Below are 13,817 nucleotides of genomic sequence, written 5' to 3' on the forward strand. Positions count from 1 at the left end.
GGGTAAATATATTGTGTAGCCTAACAAATAACAAATATAGGCACATTTTCTTTTAGGCTCCCTCACATGTCTCCTAAGTAACTTAACCTGCCACATGTCACAAGTAACCTTACCTGTCATATGTCACAAGTAACTGAACCAGTTACTGTATTACCATGTACAGTGAGCCGCAGGCAATATGTAATATAATAGACAAGGTGACGTTACAAGCTTTGACGTAAACATTTAAAGAATTTTTACAAAATTTCTAAAATAACTACTACTGTTTCTAGAAATAAGGTATTTGAACTAACTTGATCTTTTGCAGGAATTGCATTGCTTCTTATTTAAAGGAAACCTGTCACCAGGGACCTCATTTTTCACTAAACACAGATTCTAAAAGCCCATGACACCGGCAGTGCACATCTGCCTCTCTGCCTTTTCTAAGCATTTGTATTACAATATAATTGTGTGTTATAACTTACTCTTGCTCCCTGACAAAATCCTGGGGTAGTCACAGAGGCTGGACTTTGGTTTGGATGCATTTCAAAAAACAACATGTGACTTGTCTTAGCTGCAGGCTGCCTCCATGTTTGTGCTCCTGTACAGCTCTGTCCCTCCCCCACTGATGTCAGACTGACCAGGCTGTGACCTCTGAGAAGAAGCAGGAGGAGGAGCTAGACAGGAGCACAAAGGTGGGGGCCAAGCTCTGAGGAGTGAGGAACACAGACAAGACACATGTTGTTTTTTGAAATGCATCTAAACCAAAGTCCAGCCCCTGTGACTACACCAGGATTTTGTCATGGAGCAAGAGTAAGTTATAACTCACAATTATATTGTAATGCAAATGCATGGAAAAGGCAGAAAGGCATATTTGCACTGCAGGTGTAATAAGCTTCTGCAACCTGTCTTTAGTGAAAAATGAGGTCCCTGGTGACAGGTTCCCTTTAAATAGTATTGACCCAATAGGAACCAATAAAAGGGGAAGAAAGGAAAGAGCAGTATTTTACTCTGGATTTCCCTATTTACAAAATTGCACCATATGATATTTGTATGTACATGTCTGTTCACTTTTATGTATGATAAAAAAGAGAATAATAGAACATTTCTATATTTAGCTAAACCGGGGTGTCAAACTCATTTTCAGCGGGGGCCACATCAGCCTCGTAGCTGCTCTTACTATTACAATCAGCCCTATGAGGGGAAACAAAAAGCTGAATATATTGTTAAGTAACCAATATGATTAGAGAAAAAAAGAACTGGACCGCACATCCACACATCATACAATGATCTACTGCTGCTAGGCTACATTTTCAAAACACACTTAAGGTTCTTAGTCACATTTTGGTCAAATTTTATAAGGCCACTAGCCACTTCACGTTGAAATCGTTTTGGTGGGTCCCTACACTATTGGGTGCGGCATCACCACCAGCACAGCAACAGCAGCAGACTCCTCTTTTCCGCTCTGCGGTGGCTGTATGCGCTGGATCTGGAGACCTGATGATTTCACAGCCACTGTACAAAGGAGAAAAAGAGACTGATATTGCTTCGGGAGAATGGGATAAGGTTTTTTCTCATAGTGAATCATACAAACAAGGGGGCACTCCGGCTGTTTTGTGGGGGGCACCCTGGCAGCTAGCTACTGTTTGGGGCACTCTGGCTATTGGTTGCTGTATGGGCATGTACTTGCCCACTAACCACTTCACAGTGACTTAGTTTTAGTGGGTCCCTACGCTAATGGGTGCGGCATCACATGGCATCCACTGCCGCTGAAGCACAGTACCAGCAGGGAACAGGACATAGTTGCCCCCAAGCACACATACTGGCAGGCATAGCTTCCATGGCTCCGGGCCCTGGGTCCCCACTAGCAACACACCACAGAAGCAGCAGATGCCATGCAATACCGGACCATGTGAACAGGACTTAAAGGCTCACCATGTGTGAACAGGTCTTAAATACTCACTTCCATGTGGTCTCAGACACTGGCTGAGAGGAAGTAGGCAGAACATAAGGACCCACTCAACAAGATCACTGTGAAGTGGTTAGTGGGCTTATACAATTTGATCAAAATGTAACTAAGAACCTCAAGTTCATTTTTGAAAATGTAGCCTAGAGGCAATAGATCATTGTATGGTGTGTGCATGTGCGGTCCAGTTCTTTTTCTCTCCCATGTTGATATATTGTTAAGGAATTTGAGGCAACAGAATGGCAAGTACATGCCCCTACAGCAACCAATAGCCAGAGTGCCCCACACAGCAGCCAGAATGCCCCCAAACAGTAACTAGTTGCCAGAGTGCCCCCCACAAAACAGCTGGAGTGCCCCCTTGTTTGTAGAATCTCCAATGCCTCCCTCATGTATGATTCACTGTGAGAAAAAAACAACATAAACTAATCTTTTTCCCATTCTCCCAAAGCAGTAACAGTCTCTTTTTCTCTGTACAGCGACTGTGAAATCATGTCTCCAGATCTAGCGCATACAGCCACCACACAGTAGAAAAGAGGAGTTTGCTGCTGTTTTGGGCAAAGATGATGCGGTGCAGACTAGTGCGGCATAGGGGCAGGATGAGGGGCTGGATAACACAAGGCCATGGGCCGGATTTGACCCTTGGATCTTGTGTTTGGCACCCATGAGCTACAAAGGCAATAGCGTCCCTTACTTCTTTCTTAGTTCCTGGCAACTGTCTGAAACTGTGTAAATAGAAAAAAAATTGCAATAAACCCTCTATGTGGGAAAAGGGTTGATGAGGCAAAGTGATTACGTAATAATGGAAGTTCACACAATGGCAATTCATGTTGCAGATTTCAAAACATACTTACACACATAGATTTTAAAACAGAATTAGACAGGCAGTACACGTTAATACATAGAAACACGAGTCAACATGTTACATAACCTTGGTGGAGAACCTGTCAGGTGGTTTAGGATAACATATGTAGATAGGGACGTAACTATTACATATACTGAAATTTTATAAAATAATTCCATATTTTTTGGACTATAAGGCGCACTGGATTATAAGGCGCACCATCAAAAATCAAAGGATTTTTTGTGCGCCTTATAGTCCGAAAAATACAGTAAAATCTCTGACCAGAGCTCCTTAGTCCAATAAAATAGCACTTAGTGCTAACTTCTTTTCTTTCCAAGTCTTCTGACTCGATCCAATTCAATAAAATGCCACTTAATGATAGTTTCTTATCTTATTCTTATCTGAATCCAATCTTCCCACAACTAGAGGATTCTTCCACAAGAACAAGTCACAATTCAGACAAATAAAAACGCTCATATTTATCCTCCTCCGACCTCAGATAGATTTTAACGGTTTGCTGTATAGAGGAAATTCAGACATACATAGTGTAGTCTGTTTCATCAAAGGTAATGGTACTTTAATGCATTATACACACGATTAAAACGTTAAAAACCGTAGTCTACTGGTTTAGTATAAATACTCTGTTGCCAGATATCCCACTTTGTTATCACAAATCACATTCCAAGCAATGGCCACAAATGCTGTGTATTTATTCAATATGTCAAATTAGTTGCTTGGTACATAGATATTGCATCTTTCAAGACCTTGTCTTGCATAGTGCGTAATTTGGTATACACACTTATGAAGTTGGATGGCACGCTTAATGATTAGTTGTCACACTTTGCCGTTGATTACAAATGCTGTATTGTTAGTCCAATATATATATCTTAGATAAATAGCTTGATATATGTATGTTACTCATGGCCCGCTGATATCATGAATCACATTGCTGGGATCTGACTAGGAAGAATCCGGGACGGATCCTCCTACCACTGCTTTCCATCACACAGACCTCTTGTGTGCGTTGTGCGTGATGAGAGAGATCCGACACTGGGGTGTGTAATGAGACGTCTTGAGACATCGCCTGTGCTGGATCTCAAGAGAAGGAGAATGTAAGTATTCTATTTTTTATTTTAGTTAAATATATTGGGCGCCCTGGTACTATTAGGGGGGAAGGGCGCTGGTCTGGTATTTACTGGAGACTGGGGTTTACTAATGGCTACTGTGGGGAGGATATTAGTAATGGCTACTGGAGGTATATTACGAATGTCTACAGTGGGGGTCTAATTACTACCATTGGGGGTATTACTAATGGCTACGGAGGGGTCTAACTAATGGCTACTGTGCTGGGGGTATTACTTATGGCTACTGAGTTAAGGATATCACTGATGTCTACAGTGTGTGGGAGGGGGTATTGCTAATGGCTACATTGGGAGGGCAATATGAGTAATGTATACGGTGGGATATTGTGACCTGGCTACTGTGGCGGACACTTTGACTGATGCTGTGGTGGCACTGTGACTCTATTGGCTACCGTTAGGCCCCTGTGAATATAGTGATACTGTAGGGATACTGTAATTATATTGCCTACCGTTAGGCCCATGTTACTATATTGACTATTGAGGGGACACCCTTCCTGAAATGGTTACTGTGTGCAGAACAGTATTGAGTAAATGTTATGCAGTTGCTTTGCTTTGCTAAATCTTCAGAGACAGGTAATGGCTGAAAGAAGTTGACATGGTGGCCTGGAGAAGAAGAAAAGGAGAAATTCTATAATCAAAGGTGTCATCTGTCACCAGATTTACAGTAGGTGCTTGTATTACACATGAGCTCAGAATTCTGCAGCATCTCCCCTATGCTGTAATGGAGACAGTCTTATACTGTGCCAGATTTATCAGGTTTCTATTCCTGTATTTATGTAATAATCTTGGTTTTGGTAACATATATATGTAGTCATATTAATTCTGGTAGTGTATCTATGTAGTAATATTGGTACTGGTGTGGTTTATATGTAGTAATCTTGGTTCTGTTAATGTACCTATGTATCTTGCTGTATATACACTCACCGGCCACTTTATTAGATACACCATGCTAGTAACGGGTTGGACCCCCTTTTGCCTTCAGAACTGCCTCAATTCTTCGTGGCATAGATTCAACAAGATTCCTCAGAGATTTTGGTCCATATTGACATGATGGCATCACACAGCTGCCGCAGATTTGTTGGCTGTACATCCATGATGCGAATCTCCCATTCCACCACATCCCAAAGATGCTCTATTGCAGTGATGGCGAACCTTTTACAGACCGAGTGCCCAAACTGCAACCCAAAACCCTGCTTATTTACCGCGAGGTGCCAACCAAATATTAAAGCAGTAACTTATTGCTTCCTGTTCAACGACTTTCAATCATATTAGTTTATTAGTCAAATTTGCATCATTTTAGCTTCTTTCCAGTTTCCCTCTGTACACAGAAAATTGTGGGGCCAGCAGGAGATCCTCCAAAAATAATTCAGTCCTGTCTAATTCTCCCTCTTCTTACAGTCCGACCTAGCCAAGTAAATATCAAAATATCACTGAAAGCAGCATCTTTTAAGTTGCTTGGAACTGCAGGAACATTCTTTGAGTCCTGTCTGGTGTGCTGGGGCAATGGCCTGGGTGCCCACAGAAAGGGCTCTGAGTGCCGCCTCTGGCACCCGTGCCATAGGTTCGCCACCACTGCTCTATTGGATTGAGATCTGGTGACTGTGGAGGCCATTTGAGTACAGTGAACTCATTGTCATGTTCAAGAAACCAGTCTGAGATGATTCCAGCTTTATGACATGGCGCATTATCCTGCTGAAAGTAGCCATCAGATGTTGGGTACATTGTGGTCATAAAGGGATGGACATGGTCAGCAACAATACTCAGGTAGGCTGTGGCGTTGCAACGATGCTCAATTGGTACCAAGGGGCCCAAAGAGTGCCAAGAAAATATTCCCCACACCATGACACCACCACCACCAGCCTGAACCGTTGATACAAGGCAGGATGGATCCATGCTTTCATGTTGTTGACGCCAAATTCTGACCCTACCATCCGAATGTCGCAGCAGAAATCGAGACTCATCAGACCAGGCAACGTTTTTCCAATATTCTACTGTCCAATTTCGATGAGCTTGTGCAAATTGTAGCCTCAGTTTCCTGTTCTTAGCTGAAAGGAGTGGCACCCGGTGTGGTCTTCTGCTGCTGTAGCCCATCTGCCTCAAAGTTCGACGTACTGTGCATTCAGAGATGCTCTTCTGCCTACCTTGGTTGTAATGGGTGGCGATTTGACTTATTGTTGCCTTCCTATCAGCTCGAACCAGTCTGCCCATTCTCCTCTGACCTCTGGCATCAACAAGGTATTTCCGCCCACAGAACTGCCGCTCACTGGATGTTTTTTTCTTTTTCGGACCATTCTCTGTAAACCCTAGAGATGGTTGTGCGTGAAAATCCCAATAGATCCGCATTTTCTGAAATACTCAGACCAGCCCTTCTGGCACCAACAACCATGCCACGTTCAAAGGCACTCAAATCACCTTTCTTCCCCATATTGATGCTCGGTTTGAACTGCAGGAGATTGTCTTGACCATGTCTACATGCCTAAATGCACTGAGTTGCCGCCATGTGATTGGCTGATTAGAAATTAAGTGTCAGGGGGCCCTGTCATCTGACCTGACACAATAAAGAATGGAGGATGTGCACCATTATATCTATATTGTACTGCACATTGTCAATGTATATAACATATACTGTGAAGTATATATGCACGATCTGTGATGTGTATATTGTATCTGTATACACTGTATGTGTGTATATATGCTGTGTGTGCACATGAGTGTATTTATATGTGATTGTAAGTCGCATGTGTGAGTATACTAGTATGTATATTTTTTATGTGGGAAGGGGGGCCCCATGCAGTACCCTGCTAGGGGGCCCTGTCTCTCCTAGTTACGCCATTGGTGGTGGGTTTAACAGGTTTGGGACCCTAATCCCTAGCTGTATACTTTATGCTGATGGTTTAGTGGTGCCAAACAATCTAAACTGTTTTCCTTAATTAGGATTTGAATTACTCAGTTTTATGTTGAATAATATCATATTGTCCCGGGCCCTCATTAGTAATCATCAGTATTATGCATCTTTAAGATACACACCACTGATTACTGGACGCAGGCAGTGCCATACTACCATTGTCTGTGCCCTCTGCATGACAAAGGCAGCACCATCAACTAAGGTGGCAGTAGCCATCTTCCTGTGTGACATGAAACATGGATCGCAGAGAAATCGAAGGAAAATGGTGAGCATTCTTTTTTAAAATTTTTTTAATTGGTCACCATGCTGGGGAATGGTGGATGGAGGTAGCTCTGTGCTAACTAAGGGGGCCATGTGCTATTTGACGAAGGGGGACTACTTTTCTATGTGACTAAAGGGGGCCCCTGTGCTGTCTATGTGGGTCCTTATGCTATCTAAAGGGGTTACCCGTGCTGTCTATTGGGCCCTGAGCTATCTGACAAAGGGGGGACTATTGCTATCTTACTAAGAGGGTTCCCTGCGCTAGCTAAGGTGGGACCCTGTGCTATCTAAAGGCGCCCTTGTGCTATCTATCGAAGGAGGGGGCCCTGTGCTTTCTAAGGGGGGTCTCTGTAAATAAGATGGTGGCTGATGGCTGGTTCAGGCAGCAAAATTTTTATTTTTTTAATTATTTTATATTGCTCACTTATAAAGAATGGCTGGACCATTATACAACCTCTTGTGTCACCCCCTCATCCTCATTGTCTGTAAGCTCTTGTGAGGAGGGCCCTCACTCCTATTGTTCTATATGGCTGTTTGTTCTTTGTAATGTAATATTATATTTGGATATGTCCCCTATGATTTGTAAAGCGCTACGGAATTTGATGGCGCTCTATAAATAAAGATTATTATTATTATTTAACTAAGGCGGTTCCCTGTGCTATCTATGGGAGGTCCTATGCAATTGGATTGAGGGGGGCCCTTTGCTAGGACAAGGCCAACACAGAGAAGGAAGGACACAGATACATTAGATACAACCTAATGTGTGCTCTATGTTTATTTGTTTGGCATAGTCATTACAGGTATTTATGTGTTTGGTATAATCTTTTTTTAAAATGAGTTTTTATTAAAAAAATTTCATTTATAGAAACATATTTTAGTTGTCATCTTACAACATGAATTAAGTACAGTAGTCAGGTGAGTACTGACAATCTAAGATAATATACAGTAAGGCAATTAGAAGTAGAATTGGATACATGTTCCAATTTAACAATTTAAAATGCAGAACAGGTAAAACACTCACAACCAAAACAACAACAGGGGTGTTGTGACAGTGTATTACATATTGATAACACACAGAAGATTCAGGTCGACGAAATACCTACTGTATATACTTGGGTATATGCCGAGTTTTTCAGCACAAAAAAAGCCTCTGTTATCCATGTCAGCCATTTTAAGTTTCACGGCTTTCACTTCCTCCCCCAACGATTAATGTGCCTTAATAAGCTTGTTATGAGAGTTTGTGGCATCTCCCATTTTATTCTCCAAGTGGTCAACCCTTGTACCCAACTCGTCAATTACCATTTGGACTGGTTACACATAGCCATAAAGTCCTTGTAGTTAGAACCCCTAAAACCAGGGTCTATCTATCCGTCTCCCACCTGCTCAGTATCCTGGTCTCGATCAGAGTGGGGGGTCATACCAACGTGGTCTCTGTTTATCAGGGCTGCAGCTTGGGATTGTCGGGTGCCACCCGTGTTCGGGCGCCGTCTTGGGCCTCTCTCCCTTCTGTGTTCGGATTGTGGCTGAGCGGACTAAGAGTCCCACCGAGGGGATGATTGTGATGGGGGAGAGCTACCTTGCTGCAGGAGAACTCCACTTGCTGCCTCATTGGAAGGAAGTGAGGCGCCATTTTGAGAGAGGCCCTGAATGCTGTTCCGGGCAGAGAAGAAGACGGTGAGTCATTTAGGGCCACACTCGGCTGTTCTTTCGCGGGTCATCATGTTGTTAGCTTTAGGAGAGGTGCTCAGAAGGCAATAAAGGGTGCTTGGTGTCCAGGGGTGGCTCCAGGTTTCAGTAGGCCCCTGGGCGACAGAGCCTCAGTGAGCCCCTTAACAGTGAACTCATGTGCCGGCATTAAAAAAAAAAAGAGGTGTAAACATGCTCCATGAATTAATATGAGAAGAGGAGGCATTAATTGATATTTTGTAAAGCCTGCAGTCTTGCCTCCTCTCCTCTTATTAATTCATGGAGGAGGCTATAGCAATATGAGGAGGGGGAGGATTAAATATGTACTGTATATTAAAATACTATGCAGTAAGCACCTTTGTAAATAAAAAAAAAAAAACTCTACCTCTTGAACATAGGTCCAGAGGCTCCATCACGCTCTCCATTTCTAGTCTTCAGCACAGCACGGATGCATGTGCGGTGTAATCATCACACCAGGCAGCAGGCCGACAAGCGTCTTGTATATAGTGAGAGCTCTGATGCATACCTAGCCGAAGGATCTTTGTTCAGGCCAACTTCTCCTATTCCTAGGATCCACTTGCGGCGCCGCAAGAGAGATGGTCTCTCTCAATTACATTGGTGACACAAGGATGCCGTCGCCAATGTAATTCAGATTTTTTGATCGTTGAGGCTGGTGGGCCCTCTTGGAGCTTGGGGGCCCCGGCGCCTTGCCCGGGTAAGCCGGGTGCTGACACCGGCCCTGTTGGTCCCGCTAGTTTCAGTCGCTAGTAGGCTGCAAAGACAGAGCTCAGAGCTACACACATCTGCTACACATCCTAGCTCATCCAGGCCTTGCTAGATTTGTTGTAGTTAAATAGATATTCATTTCAGATATCTATTTATATGTACCATATTTTTACTGGAGTTATATATGTTTATGTATGTTTTATTTACTGCTGGTAGGGCATCATTGTAAATAATCCCATAGCAGTTGGCCTATTTCTTTCTTATGATGTTTAATGGAGGGAGGGCACCTTTTCATTTTTCTTCTCAGAATCTTCCATGCTTGGTTTTTGCTGTGATTTTACAGTGTGTGTGTAATGGGGGGCACAATTTTGCTTGTCTTCCTATGGCACCAAAATACCTTGTCCTGGCCCTTGTTAGGGGTAGTGATTAGAGATGAGCGAACATGCTCGTCCGAGCTTGATGCTCGGTCGAGCATTAGGGTACTCGAAACTGCTCGTTACTCGGACGAATACTTCGCCCGCTCGAGAAAATGGCAGCTCCCGCCGTTTTGCTTTTTGGCGGCCAGAAACAGAGCCAATCACAAGCCAGGAGACTCTGCACTCCACCCAGCATGACGTGGTACCCTTACACGTCGATAGCAGTGGTTGGCTGGCCAGATCAGGTGACCCTGGGATAGACTAGCCGCTGGCCGCGCTGCTCGGATCATTCTGTCTCTGGATGCCGCTAGGGAGAGAGCTGCTGCTGGTCAGGGAAAGCGTTAGGGTGTTCTATTAGCTTACTGTTAGGCAGGAGTGATTCTCAAAGAACCCAACAGCCCTTCTTAGGGCTACAATAACGTTCTACTTTTTTTATTTTAATTTGCATCTTTTACCATTTTGTGAGGAATTAGCAGGGGGACTTGCTACCGTTGTGTTTAGCTCTTAGTGGCACACATATCCATAGCAAAGACCGAAGTGGGAAAATTCAGTAGGGGTTGGATTTCTATTAGGCAATAACTCAGTGTCATCTCATCTGGCATAGTAGTGTGCTTCCTTTGATACTTGGCTAGAAAATAGCCATAGGAGAATACAAACAGCTTCTTGAAGCCTACAGTAGCGTTCTATATATTTGATTTCTGGTTGATCTGCTGGTGGCTGTAGTTTCTGCAGTGCATGTACTTGCCAATTCTGAGCAATTTGTAGTGAGACTTGCGACCGCTGTGTTCTGCGCTTAGTGGCGCACATATCCATAGCAAAGGCCGAAGTGGCAAAATTCAGTAGGGGTTGGATTTCTATTAGGCAATAACTCAGTGTCATCTCATCTGGCATAGTAGTGTGCTTCCTTTGATACTTGGCTAGAAAATAGCCATAGGAGAATACAAACAGCTTCTTGAAGCCTACAGTAGCGTTCTATATATTTGATTTCTGGTTGATCTGCTGGTGGCTGTAGTTTCTGCAGTGCATGTACTTGCCAATTCTGAGCAATTTGTAGTGAGACTTGCGACCGCTGTGTTCTGCGCTTAGTGGCGCACATATCCATAGCAAAGGCCGAAGTGGCAAAATTCAGTAGGGGTTGGATTTCTATTAGGCAATAACTCAGTGTCATCTCATCTGGCATAGTAGTGTGCTTCCTTTGATACTTGGCTAGAAAATAGCCATAGGAGAATACAAACAGCTTCTTGAAGCCTACAGTAGCGTTCTATATATTTGATTTCTGGTTGATCTGCTGGTGGCTGTAGTTTCTGCAGTGCATGTACTTGCCAATTCTGAGCAATTTGTAGTGAGACTTGCGACCGCTGTGTTCTGCGCTTAGTGGCGCACATATCCATAGCAAAGGCCGAAGTGGCAAAATTCAGTAGGGGTTGGATTTCTATTAGGCAATAACTCAGTGTCATCTCATCTGGCATAGTAGTGTGCTTCCTTTGATACTTGGCTAGAAAATAGCCATAGGAGAATACAAACAGCTTCTTGAAGCCTACAGTAGCGTTCTATATATTTGATTTCTGGTTGATCTGCTGGTGGCTGTAGTTTCTGCAGTGCATGTACTTGCCAATTCTGAGCAATTTGTAGTGAGACTTGCGACCGCTGTGTTCTGCGCTTAGTGGCGCACATATCCATAGCAAAGGCCGAAGTGGCAAAATTCAGTAGGGGTTGGATTTCTATTAGGCAATAACTCAGTGTCATCTCATCTGGCATAGTAGTGTGCTTCCTTTGATACTTGGCTAGAAAATAGCCATAGGAGAATACAAACAGCTTCTTGAAGCCTACAGTAGCGTTCTATATATTTGATTTCTGGTTGATCTGCTGGTGGCTGTAGTTTCTGCAGTGCATGTACTTGCCAATTCTGAGCAATTTGTAGTGAGACTTGCGACCGCTGTGTTCTGCGCTTAGTGGCGCACATATCGATAGCAAAGGCCGAAGTGGCAAAATTCAGTAGGGGTTGGATTTCTATTAGGCAATAACTCAGTGTCATCTCATCTGGCATAGTAGTGTGCTTCCTTTGATACTTGGCTAGAAAATAGCCATAGCAATAGGATAGGATTGTTTGGTTTTAAAAACTCAAAAAAAAACAAAAAACACAAAAAAAAAAAAAACACAAAAAAACACCAAAAAAAACAAAAAGAAGTAAAAAAAAAAAAAAAGTTATAACTCTCATTTTAAAAATGTTTAACCCGAGGGCTAGGGGTAGAGGACGAGGGCGGGGACGTGGGCGTCCAACTACTGCAGGGGTCAGAGGCCGTGGTCCTGGGCGGGGTGAGACACCACCTGCTGATGAGGGAGCAGGGGAACGCCGCAGAGCTACACTCCCTAGGTTCATGTCTGAAGTTACTGGGACTCGTGGTAGAGCACTGTTGAGGCCAGAACAGTGCGAACAGGTGATGTCGTGGATTGCTGACAATGCTTCGAGCAATTTGTCCACCACCAGTCAGTCTTCCACGCAGTCCACCCATGTCACCGAAATCCCCACTCCTCCAGCTCCTGCACCTCAGCCTCCTCCCCCCCAGTCTGCCCCCTCCCAGGAAAATTTGGCATTTGAACCGGCATACTCTGAGGAACTGTTTTCTGGACCCTTCCCACAGTCACAAACCACTTGTCCGGTTGCTGCTGAGCAATTTTCCGATGCCCAGGTTTTCCACCAGTCACAGTCTGTGGGTGATGATGACCTTCTTGACGTAGTGGAAGTGTGTAAAGAGGTGTCCGACGATGAGGAGACACGGTTGTCAGACAGTGGGGAAGTTGTTGTCAGGGCAGGAAGTCCGAGGGGGGAGCAGACTGAGGGATCGGAGGATGATGAGGTGACAGACCCAAGCTGGGTTGAGAGGCCGGGTGAACACAGTGCTTCTGAGACGGAGGAGAGTCCTCGACCTGAACAGGTTGGAAGAGGCAGTGGTGGGGCCAGACGGAGAGGCAGGGCCAGAGCTGGTGCATCAGCGCCACTGTCAACTAGTGAAGCTCCCGTGGTGAGGGCTCTTGCGGCGAGGGCTAGATCTTCAGAAGTGTGGAGGTTCTTTAAGGAAACACCGGATGACCGACGGACTGTGGTGTGCAACATTTGCCAAACCAGGCTCAGCAGGGGTTCCACCACTACTAGCTTAACTACCACCAGTATGCGCAGGCATATGAATGCTAAGCACCCCACTCAGTGGCAACAAGCCCGTTCACCTCCGGCCGTGCACACCACTGCTCCTTCCCCTGTGTCAGCTGCTAGTCAGCCCCCTGCCCAGGACCCTGGCACAAAAACCCCATCGTCGCCTCCACGATCCTCCACAGCATCCACCAGCGTTCAGCTCTCCATACCCCAGACGCTGGAGCGGAAACGCAAATATAGTGCAACCCACCCGCACGCCCAAGCCCTTAATGTGCACATCTCCAGATTGCTTAGCCTGGAGATGCTGCCCTATAGGCTAGTAGAGACCGAGGCCTTTCGCAACCTCATGGCGGCGGCCGCCCCTCGGTATTCGGTCCCCAGCCGCCACTACTTTTCCCGATGTGCCGTCCCAGCCCTGCACCAGCACGTGTCAGACAACATCATCCGTGCCCTGACCAACGCCGTTTCTGACAAGGTCCACCTGACCACGGACACGTGGACGAGTGCTGCCGGGCAGGGCCACTATATATCGCTGACGGCACATTGGGTTAACTTGGTGGAGGCTGGGACCGAGTCTGACCCTGGGGCTGCTCATATACTGCCGACGCCGAGGATTGCGGGGCCTACCTCGGTCCAGGTGTTTCAGGCCTACTATGCCTCCTCCTCCTCCCACCCCTCCTCCACCTCCTCCTCCGAACTACCATCCGTGGGCACGGCGCCATCAGTCGGTAGCTCTAGGCACAG

The sequence above is a fragment of the Engystomops pustulosus genome, chromosome 1 (assembly GCF_040894005.1).
Source record: "Engystomops pustulosus chromosome 1, aEngPut4.maternal, whole genome shotgun sequence".
Taxonomy (NCBI): domain Eukaryota; kingdom Metazoa; phylum Chordata; class Amphibia; order Anura; family Leptodactylidae; genus Engystomops; species Engystomops pustulosus.